The sequence below is a fragment of the Chelonoidis abingdonii genome, chromosome 4 (genome assembly GCF_003597395.2).
Source record: "Chelonoidis abingdonii isolate Lonesome George chromosome 4, CheloAbing_2.0, whole genome shotgun sequence".
In the NCBI taxonomy this organism is placed as follows: domain Eukaryota; kingdom Metazoa; phylum Chordata; order Testudines; family Testudinidae; genus Chelonoidis; species Chelonoidis abingdonii.
In genome coordinates, this window is record NC_133772.1 from 150,441,556 (window position 1) to 150,453,703 (window position 12,148).

The window sequence follows — 12,148 nt, forward strand, 5'->3', positions numbered from 1 at the left end:
TGCTCTTTCCCATTTTAGGCGGGGAGGAAGGGAGCGGGAGTAGCTGCTGCATCTCCCGGGGGGCTCTGCCTCGTCTCGGGCTAGGGGATGGGCTCCGTGCGATTTCCTCCTTCCGGCTGAAGGCTCCGTCTTCTCTCCTGTCCGGAGGCGATGGTGGCTGTAGCGAGCGGGTAGCGTTTCCCCTCCCTTGGCGCGGTTATGGCGCAGCAGCCGGGGGGAGGGGGAAACTCGACGAAACCGGACCCGGAAGTGAAGGGACCTCTGAGGAGCGGCTCACCTAGCCCATGGCCGCGGCGGAGGAGGAGGAGGAGCTCCGTGAGGAGGGGGAGGTGGCAGCAGCCCGCGGTGATGTCTGGGTCACGGAGGCGGGGCCGTACGGGAGGCGGCCGGGTACGGCAGCGTAAGTCGGTCGGCGCAGCCCCGTGAGGATTGGACCCGCAGCTCCAGTGGTGAGCGAGGCCTGTCCAGCTGTGACCCCGTGCCAGCGCCTTCTGGAGCTTACTGGCAACCAGTGTCAGTGAAGCTATAGGCCAGGGTCGAGCCGCTCCTTCCAGGAGCGCGTTGACTCTGAAGCCTACCGATCGCCACGTCGGTGGGGGCGTTAGCTCCAGGAGAAATGTGCACAGGCTCTGGGATTGTGGCCTGGGGAGCTGCCAGGCCCGCGGGCATAGCAATGCTTTGGTAACTCGCCAGCTGCTGCTTTCGGAAGTAGCAGGGTTATTGCACGTGTTGCTCTTGGAACTACCGCCCAGGGCATGAGGTGGCAGTTCGCTCCCGTGTTACATGTGTGCTGTGTATCCATTAGTCTGTGTCATACTCATGATACACAAGAAGGAGCAGGGTGGGGAGGATATGCGTGTCCTGCCTCCCAGGCATTTTTCACGTGGCTTTAGTGCTTGTGACTAGCCCATGGAGACTGAGTTTCCCTTGGCACAGAATAGCCAGAGTGCAGCTTTCCTTTACACCCCTGCTGGTTCCATTGGCTAGGAACAGCGAACTGCGGCCACAGGGAGCTGAGGGGCTCTATGCTTGCAGATGCTCCAGGTAAACAAAATGACAATGTATTAGATAGTCAATGAGTCCATAGAGTTTAGAATCATCAAAATTTTGGTATAGACCTATTTATAATCTGACCCCTGCCCTTTGTGGTGGTGTTTTGTTTTTTTTTACCAAAAATATTTGGCTTATGAACGAATATATATGGTAACTATTTAACTGAAATTCAAGTTAGAACATGAAGTGCTGTTATCACTAAACCTCCTAAAAATCTAAATGCATCTTTGTTAAATATTTGGCATAATAACTTAGACTTGAGAACACCCCTTCAACCTCCCATCTAGTGCTCTAGGCTATGGGTTCTCAACCTTTTTCTTTCTCAGTCGTTCTCTTCTCTTCTTTCCCCCTCCCCCACTCTGCTATAAAAACTCCATGGTCCACTTGTGCCACAACAACTGCTTTTCTATATATAAAAGCCAGGGCTGGTGTTAGGGGGTAGTAAGTATGGCAATTGCCTGGGCCTCATACCCTGAGGGCCCTGCAAAGTGGCCTGTGGCCTCAGGCTTCAACCCTACGCAATGAGGCTTCAGCTTTCTGCCCAGGGCCCCAGCGCGTCTATAATGTTGGCCCAACTTCATGGCCCCCCTGAAACCTGCTTGTGGCCTCCGAAGGGGCCCTGGACCCCTGGTTGAAAACCACTGTTCTAGGCTCCAATCCTTTAATGGGCTCTGGCTGCAGGAGTTCATCATGCAGCGTTTATCAGAAGATGAGGGCCCCAGAGGTGGTCAGTCAGTCTGCCTATTGAATGATGCCAGAATGGCTTGATATCTAATAACCAGCTTCCAAGTCCATTCTAGTTCCAGAGTTTGGTTTTTATTAGATCTAAAGCTTTAGAAAGAAAGTGGTATACTCCAATGGATAATTTTACTAGTTGGGCAGTATTGCATAGTTAGGTATGCTTTAGGTACTTTATTAGAGATAGCATGTTGGGGATGTTTGCAGTCAGCTGTTCAAAGACTTAACCATACAGGCAAAAAAGTTCAGAACATAGTTCTGCTAGCTGGAGTTGAGTTGTGATTTATTTTTATTGTTTTTTCAAGATTTTTGTTGTACTTGACTGGTAACGTGTTTACAATACATAACAGAAGCATGGAGTTTGAGAGGAATTTTTTTGGTTTAGATTGTTGGGGTTTTGTGCTATTTAAACGATGTAGTGAAAAGCAAGTTGGCAGTTTATTCATGCATAATATCGTTAGTTCAGATTCTTCAATGGATAGAATGAGGAGACTGTATTATTGCTAAGAATACAAGATCAGTTACTGTTATAGTAAATAAAAATGTATAGATTGAAGACTGGTCCTTTTTAACCTATGTACCTTTTGTTTGGAACATGTTGCCCAAGTCATGATTTAGATTGTAAGCTTTTTGGAGCAGGGGTTGTGCCTTTGTAAAGCACTTAGTACACCAGCACTCAATAAATATCAGCTAAATACAAAACTAATAAGCCTTGTTTCTAATTTCTAGCAGAAGCCCTCCCTGGCTACCTGCTGATATCGCCATTGGTATCTGAGACTACATGGAATGTTTAGGAAGTTCGTGATGCATTGGTCATCCAGTGGAATAAAATAACTTCTATAGAGGGTCTACTTGTATTATGATTACAACAAAAGTACTTCAGACTGTTTAGCCAATCAGACCACCTAACTGAACATTCTGACACTACTTAAAAAGATGACATCTAGTGTAATGGAATGATTTCTTTCACTGAGGTAGGGGAAGCTTTCATTTTAGTTTTAAAATATGAATTTCAGAGCTTCACTACAAGAATTGTATTGCGTATGTTGAAATTCTGAGTATTTTCCCAATTCATTGTAATGTAAATAGTTCCCAGAAAACTTACACTGTATAAATCAGTTCATCCCATTTTTGCCTTTTTCTTTCTTGTTACTGGGATATTCTGTATGGAAACAAATCTTTTTAGCAATCTGCTGCTTATTTTATCTAATGGCATAATCCTTTGACATAACTGCCCCCTAGGACTCAATTTGTCATGCACAATGTTAACAACCTTTTAGGAATAGGTGCAGGAGCAAACAGAATACTTAGACACACAAGGGGAATTAAAAATGAAACCCTTAATAGGGACCTTTTACTTGGAAAAATCTTCGCTTTGATTCTAAGAGTGTACATACTTTTATACATATTGCATCTGTATGAAAATTGGATATATACACAGAAATTTGGGGATCTGTAGGCCTTTGCAGAGATCATTTTAATCTTTAAACAATCTAACATAAATTTTTTCATATTTTAGTATGTAATCTTATAGGTATCTACAAATGTCAGTTATGAAGACAGTTTATCAAATATATAAGCCTTGTTACCAAGTGATGGGTACACTTTATAAGTACACTGGGGGAGGGGGTTAATAAGTTCCTTCTAATGATCATATCTGAACTGAAAAACTTCCATAAATTATGCTGATAATTCCAAGAATCTGGCACTCTGTCAAGGAAAACTAGCAAGACAGAAAGGGCAGTGGATTCTCCATTTCATAATACTCCTTTATAAGAGCATAAATAGCAACCAAACACAAATTGTTAAAAGGAAAGCTCTTTACTTCATTTTGCTTCCCTGGGTACTAAAGGTCAGATGAGCATGTTTTAATTAGTTCTAATTATTCAAATTGATCAATGCATTACTTCTGACACATTCCACTTGTATTCAGAACTAAAAACGCAAATATATGTGCAGTTCATGTAAACGTGGTAGTCAAAAGAGCTTTGGCAGTATTAAGAATACCAGAACTTTGTTTCCCTGCCAACTTCTGAACACTTAAATGAAATAGATATAGAGAGGGATACTGTTTTCATCCAAGAGTGTTTGAAAAAGAGCCTGTATTGAGTGCAGCCTCTTAATGTTGTTGTTATTCCTATCCTTCCTCATGTCTGCTACCTCATCTGAACTTCTTCCCACATTCACTATCATATCTGTAACCAGTGAAGTGTGTTGCATTGTGTGGCAAGCATGCATTCTAATGGAGCCTGAATACCAACCTCCTTTGAACCTTGGGACATCTGTGTCACTGGAATTGGCATCTTCCTACAAAACATGAGCATCAACTAAGCTCTTTGTAAGCCATAAAGATTTATTTTGTGTCACACATGATTGTGAGCTGTGAGAGAGGTTTCCTTTTTATCTAGAAAAACCTTTTTTCAATGTTTGAAAATCTAGCTGTCCTGTGAACACAAGTCCATTGCGGAGGGGAGGGGGGAATCGGTGAAAGTAGCTGCATTACTAAATGAGAAGAGTTAAATTAGTTTTAGTCAAAATAGTATTTTCCATTACAGTTTACCACACCTAGTAAGTTCCTCTTCTTGATGCATTCAGCATCACTCGAAAGCATAATACCGGTTTTCCTCAAAAGTTCACAACCTATTCCCTGCCTTTTTGTAAACATGTTTTTTTTGTTGTTTGTTTGTTTTTTTTTAATGGATTTTGTTGGAATTGCTGGGGAAGTTGCAATAAGAGTTGCCACCACATAAGAGGTATGAATCACCATTTTTATGTCCCACTGAAGTTAGGGATGGTCTTTTGGGTCAGTATTACTGATGGTAGTTTGTGGCAGCGCAGTAACTCTTCTAGCTATATTGAAATACAGCATTGTATTTTGTTTTAATGCAACATTAAACGCTTTGCATGGTGTCAAGTATCAGGGGTAGCTGTGTTAGTCTGCATCCACAAAAACAACAAGGAGTCGGGTAGCGCCTTAAAGACTAAGATTTATTTGAGCATAAGCTTTCGTGGGTAAAAAAAGCTTATGCCCAAATAAATCTTAGTCTCTAAGGTGCCACTGGACTCCTTGTTGTTTTTATTAAAAACTTTACTACTCTGTTGCAAAGCTACTGAGGAAAGATGCAATTCTTAGGTAGTAACATTGACGTCACAGCTTACTGCTGCAGGTTCCTCTGAACTTTGTGTGAGTACCAGTCAATTTTCCCACTGTCAGCAGCTCTTCCAGCAGGTCCAGTGATCTCTTGGGAAAATTAAAATTTCATTACTATTGAGTAACTCTAGTCTGGTCTCAGTTCTGCTTTGTGGCTGCAGTTCTTTTCGATAGAGACTTACTGATCATAGAATGTGTGTGTGGTTCAGCGGTGTGCCAGTTTACCTGCACGTGTCAGTAGCAACTGTTGAGATTGAAGCCTTGTGCCAGAAAAGATTTTAATCCTGACTGGCTTGTTAAATGCTATTTCCTCTTTAGTTTCAGACTAATCTGCTTGCTCTCCATGTCTTCCTCTTTTTGATTCCTGTACCATAGTGACTCTAAATCTAAACATTGGATATTCTTCTCTGATGCTTTAGGACAAAATATAAGACTTCTTATTTTTGCCTGCCACTTTTTCTGATTGGGATAATTGTTATCCAGTTGCATAGAATGCTAACTAAAGAGGCTAGAATGTTAAAGCAAAGGTTTACTTCAGGTCTGTCTTTAAAACCAATTTTACATAGTACTGACAATGGACTATTCAATATGATACCTTGATATAGACTTCTGTTTCTATAGCATTTCACTTCGCAAACACACACAATGTAATTGTTGTGATTTGTAATGAGAAATCCATTCAGTGTTCTAAATTGTCTTTAGTGAAGGTGGAGTTAGAGAAATCACTATCTTAATTGTAATAGCCTCTCTGTAGTCACTACTTGAGAAGTAATGACTGACTATAAATGTGCAGAGAATTTACTCTTGCCTTCATTAGTGTACTGGTATAGCAGAAGAGAGAACTGCAGTGGCGGCAGAGATCTGAGGGTATGGCTACATTAGAAATTTCGGAGCGCTGCCACGGCAGCGCTTTGAAGTGTGAGTGTGGTAAGAGCCGCAGCGCTGGGAGAGAACTCTCCCAGCGCTGCTTGTAAACCACATCCCTTATGGGTGTAGCGTGCAGCGCTGGGAGCCGTGCTCCAGCGCTGCCGCCCTGATTACACTGACACTTTACAGCGCTGCATCTTGCAGCGCTCAAGGGGGTGTTTTTTCACACCCCTGAGCGCGAAAGTTGCAGCGCTGTAAAGTGCCAATGTAGCCAAGCCCTAAGTAACAGCTCTGTAGGCTGAATCTGATTGTTTTAAAATATCTGTCCAGCCTTTACTTTAGGGGTGAGAGAGCCTTTTCGTTTTTGTAACTTTTCACTTACCTCAGGACAATTCCTCTGTTGCACCATTTTTAAGAATAGGGCAAAGAATTGAAAAATCAAATTAAGACAAATTTCAGAAGTTTTCCCTTTATTTTTTTAGTTTGTAACCGTACTTTTTTAATGTAAATACGTCTTCCCTTCAGTAACCATATAATACTTAAACTTGTTTAGCTTTTAGATGAAAAATATGGAAGATAAGCAGTACCACAGACTTCCGTACATGCCCATTGATGAAGGTAAAATATTAGCTATCCTTTAGCAAATACATCATACTCACTGTTTCCAGTCTTGTGAAGTAAGAGCCTCAGAGCTCCACTGTCTGGGTCATGTGCACAATATGCTTTCTATGGGTATACTTATTTTTTTTATTGAATTGGACTTATGAATTTTGGCTATATTAGCATAGGCGTTTATCAAGAATGCCACTGTTTTTTTTTATATTTCCACTGTTGCATTCAGGCCTAAAAAAAATCTAATTTTACTGCCTCCTACTTAAAAGAACTCCTCTGGTGGGTTCCACATTTTTGTGTGTTTGCGGGAGGCGTGTTACAACAAAGAAAAACCCACTTTCTGCTAAATATCTGCAGATCTTTCAAATCTTCGCCACTTCTGAATGGATTGAGGCATGCCTGTATGTTGCATGAATTGAGGAAATAGTCTTAAATTTCTGCCTGGTACATAATTATGTATGCAGTATACACAAACCAGTGACAAAGGCCAATGATAAGTTTTTAGACCATCTCTAGCACTGAGTTTTTTAAAATTATATTGTCTTTGCATCTAAACTTCTGGATGTGCAGCTTTTCTGTTTCTTACTACAAATTCTTAGTCTGTTAAAAATGAACTTATGTCTGAAGGTTTTTGGTTAAACTGAAATATACCATACATACCATGAATTTCAGAAGCCTTTGGTTTCTTGATTTGGATGTATACATACTCAAACTTGTGTGTTAACCAGTTTTGAAAAAAACTTGTATAATATATTTGTGGAAGTGGCTACTCGTTGTAGTTGGAGGTATTTTAGAAGATGTTATATTGTGAAATATAGAAAAACACTAAAGTGAGACTTAGTTTTTCTTTTCCAGAATTACATGCATATTTAGGCATCTTAATGTGTGATGTGACTGCTTTAAAATGCTGAGCACCTGCAGTTCCTGTTAACTTGAGTGAGATGTTAGTGTTCAGAACTTCTGAAAATTCACTCTTATTTATTCCAGTATCCACCTTGGAGGGATTTGGCCTAAGTGCTTGTTTTCTTTTGTGGTATTGGTCTTTGACGCACCATATGGTGAATAGGCTATTCAGTTTCCCTCTTACCTAAGAAATTGTTTCACACTTACTTTGAGAGTTAAAATATGCCATTATTTCACCTGGGTGGCAGAAGCGAAATCCCTTCTATTGCCAACATGAAAGTAAAAGACCAACAGAAGAGCTAGTTTCTCTTTTCCCCTGAGGTTTTTTTGAGTGATCTGCCATTACCAATCAGAAGTAAACTGCTTCCATAGCGGGTTCCCACCACACCTGGCATTTGGTTCAGCTTCAATTCTTAAAAGTAGCTTTTTTTTTTTTGTTTTTTTGTTTTTGTTTTTTGTTTTTTGACAAATGTCTATTCATTTTATCCATGCAGCAGCAAGAGTGCAGGACGGGCTAAAATTGTGTAGAAACTTACATTCAGATTGAATAAATTTGCTGCACAAAAACTGATAAACATGCGTGTTTGATGTGGATTTTTCAATAACTTGTCTCTATGCTCATGCAGCACAGATTAGATTCAGGGGAGGTATAAAACATACATACCAGGAATACTGAAGATGAGTAAATTGATTTGGGTTCATATCTCAGCACAGGTCTCATTTCCAAGCTCACAAACTTTTATAGGCTATTGACCAAAATGACATAGATACAAACCTAGTTATGGGGCTCTTGAGCAGCAGATGCTCTGCATTCCTATAAATCAGGCCCCAGATATGATGCTGACATAGCTAGATAATTCTTGGGATGGTAATGGGGATCGATATGGAAGAGAAATGGCCAGAATATCAGACCCCAAGTTAATAGACACTTTTGTTATATTTTACAGTCACTGAGTAAACTTTTGGATCTGTGAATCCATAGGAGTAACAGAGTTTGATGTTAGAAAATTTCAGTCAGTCTGGAATGTACTCTGCAGCTATGTTAAATTAGTTATTTTCCTGAACATTGTAAAAACTAGCTACTACTTTCTTCCACTTTCACAGTTCTGTCTTGAATAGTGTGCAAATCTAAGACCTAGGTTCTAACCTATTGACAGCTCTACTTGTTTTCTCTTTCTTTGTCTATTTGGTATCTCTCTGATGCAAGGACTGACATCTCTGTTAGAATCACTAAACATTACCCTAATACAAATGAATTAATAGTAAGTCAATTGATGCTTAGTATTTTTAAAAAGCTTGGTGACTTTTAGAATGTGATTTAACTCTATGCAATAGATGGTAAATTGTGCCTATATTTACAACTGAGATGGAGCTAAAATTAAACACTATATAGCAAAAACTTTATTTTTTAGAAGAAATAGTAAATATGCAGATATAAATCTCTGGTACACACTGTATCTACCAAGGTATTGCTGTAGCTCTCTAAAATTTGAATCTCAAAGAAGCTATTATGAAATCATAGAAATTTGGCCCTGTTTTCAACATCCAGATGCTTTCAGAAATACTAAAATCAAGTTTGTAATATTTTCCTTTAAATCCTCCTTTTAGTCTAGCTCCATTTTATGAGTATTGACAGGCTTTTTTAGCCTATATTTCTGCATATGTAGAATGATGAACAACAACAAAGAAAATCACAAGTTTCATCTAATGGCTCATTTCTCTGTTCTCTACTTTCGGATTTCCTTTTCCAGTCCAGTCTCAACCCAAACACCTAGACTAAGCATATTTTTGCTAACTTGGCTGTCAGTCTTAAGGTTTCTCTTGTGTTTAGCTGGTGGTCATTGCTGATATCTTTCAAAAAGCATTAGTGCTCTCAGTTATGCTTTTAAAATTATAAGCACTTACATAAGCAGCTGCTTTGAACTCAGACTACATAGATGGCTGGCAATTCCGTTTCTGAAATTTTTCTCAGCTGTGCCTGCTGTGAAACTTTATGGTGCTTGCAAAAGCTGCTCTTAACACAAGTTTTATTTAAAAGGCTTAATTGAGAATATGAACTATCAACAAAGCAGTCAGTGAACACTAAAAGGATCTGCTGCGTGACTAATGCCTGGGTATCCTTTGGCTGACAGCAAACTGTAGCATTGTACCTGTGATGCTATGAATTCCAGTATTTTGGTACTGGCTATTAGACACGTCCTCCCCTATCTCTTATTTTACAGTATGTTTTATACTTTTTCCAAAGCACGTAAGACGTAGTGGAATGGATATCAAGAAATCTCACTCCTTTGCAGAAAATCATGACATACTTGTTCTGCATTGTTCGATCCCTATATGGAGACAGCTAGAATTGAAACTTAAGCATTGCGTATTAAGTGTTTTTATGTTAAATCATTTAGCACGTCCTCTGTTAAACGTATGCTTGCCTTGTATGGCCCTTGAATGCTGCTAATACACAGTCTAACTTAATAGATCTTTGTCATCATTGTCCTGATTTGGGGCATAGCATGTTGCTGCTTTTCTAAAAGCCCTGTGGACAAGATCACTTTAACTTCCATGAATCTCCTTTTTGGTGGTGGCCTTGAGAGACAAGTAACACTTTTTTTTTTTTTTTTTTTTTTTTTTTTTTTATTATTAATGGAGTATATCTCTTGATCCAACATTGGATGAATTAACAATAACTTAGGTGTGTTTTTTAAACATACAGCCAATTTTCTTCTGCATAAGCTTGGAGTTTTTTTCTTTTAGTTATTGAATATGATTATGTGGTATGTTTTATCATGAGTTTGGGGTGATCATATTACCTACTGGTGGTTGGCTCACAAATGACTTTACAGGTCATCCCAAGAACACATCCCAACTTTATATGATACTACACCATTTTTTTTTAAAGCTTAGTTTTATGGGAACGGTATTGTTTGTCTCCACATCTAATTAATTGCCTAGTTACAGTGAGTCATGGCAATTAATGTATAGGCAGTGGGGATAAAAAATAGTACTGACATTTTAAAAAAACTCACTTGACTAAAGTAGCTTTTCTGTAGAATGAGGTGGGGAGGCTGCTAACAATTCAATCTCTTCCCTGACACCCCCAAAATCTGCCACTATATAGACTACTAATTATGCCAGACTACTCCCTGCTTCCCTCTAGCCAGCAACAGGTGAGAAAATGATACCTGAATAAAAGCACTTGGGGATTCAGAATCCTTCATCTTCTTCAAAGGGACAGAATAGTTAGTTTACTTCCAAGATCCCAGAAATGCAACATGCTGTTGTGTACCCTTTGTGCACAGTATTCACATACTACCACTGAGAATGCAGGACCTGCAGTCCAGGGTAGAAGACTTCAGATTTGTAAGTCTCCCATTTATCCTTGATTTAAAAACTGGTCAGTATGGTATCAATGCCAATTAACCTATATGCTGCTGTTTGTATTTTGGCAGCTCTGGGGATAATGGGCACTAAGAACTTCTAAAATAGGAAGTAACAAGCAGTCAATTCTCAAACTGAATGGGCTGTTTTTATTTAAAGTGTAAGTCATTTGTTCTTGTTGTATGTAGATTTTCAAACATGCAGTGTGTGTGTTTGGGGAGGGGGGCTAGTTTCCTGTCTGACAGGAATATTTAACTGGAGGAAGAATGGTGGGGGAGAACAGTCTACTTACTGTATTTGTTGGACACAGGTACAGTCTTAAAGTTGTTATGGCAACCAGGAGCCTTATTGTTTTCCTCCCCAGTAAGCTTTAGGTTCTGCATTTTATTACAGAGTCATGAAGAACTGCCTTCAAGCTGGTAAACACAAGATATTGAACTCAATTCAGTGTTTTGTGCTTCCTTTTTTGTTTGGTTATATTTTCATTTTAGCAAGAACTGGGATACAGTAGGCAGTTCTCTTTAGGCATCCCGCTTAATGCTGTTTTGAATCTGAAGACCAGATAAAATCACAAACATGAACATGTCTATTTCTGCAGTCACACAGCTAGTCAAAAAGCCAGAGTCATCAGGCTATTTCCAGGTGTGGGGAGGAAGTAAGAAAAGAACTGCTGGCTCATTTAGAGATCTGCAAGAGACTATATTTTGAAATGGGACCTTAGACTCCACTGCAGTATCTGAGATGACCTCTGAGTTTTGAGACTCGCACTCAGGTTTTTGTGTATACTTGTCACATTTGGAGCCTTTTGTCTGGGGGTACAAAATTAGTGTCATTTCTGGAGCCATTTTAAGATGGATAAATTGCTTTGACAGATGTCTTCCAATTCACTTGCAGTACTGTTTGTCAGCCCTGTGTAAGGAAGACATTCTCCACAATTTTAGCTTCATGTTTTAATTTCTAATTGTTATGGTGATAAGGCAGCATTTGTAGGATAGATATGTAAATCGGTGGAAATTATGGTCCAAGTTCTAGAATAAAATGTGTAGGTAATCTGGAGCATGAAATAATTAAATTTCACTTACTGAAAGTCCCTTTGGTCTAAGAACATCAATCCTATAGATGTTGGACCTTAACTTTCTTTTTTGGAGGCAACCTACTGAAAAAAAGTGGTGTTCTTCTCTGCGCTCCCCCTCCCCACATCTGAACACTTGTGGGTCTGATTCTTCCTTCCCCTCACCTTGTGTGATCATTTATACCAGTGCAAAGTGCTACCAATTCAGAATTGTAGTACTTCATGCTAACCCTACATTAGGGTAAATGACTACACAAGGTCAAAAAGCAATGTTTTGGGGTTTGAGTCTTCATGTTGACAACTTAATGGAAATTCATAGATTCCAAGGTCAGAAAGGACCACTGTAATCATGTAGTTTGACGTCCTGTATAACACAGGCC

At 39.6% G+C, this 12,148-nt stretch overlaps 1 long non-coding RNA gene across 2 annotated transcripts in view; it reads left to right on the forward strand.

Annotated features, from left to right (window-relative positions):
- The window catches only part of LOC142046797 (uncharacterized), a 20,977-nt gene continuing 8,829 nt past the window's right edge, over positions 1-12,148 (forward strand). Inside the window, exons 1-2 of one of the 2 annotated variants that reach the window (XR_012655846.1) lie at positions 1-170; positions 937-1,044. This is a non-coding gene — a long non-coding RNA (uncharacterized LOC142046797). The other variant, XR_012655847.1, reaches the window with a different exon arrangement.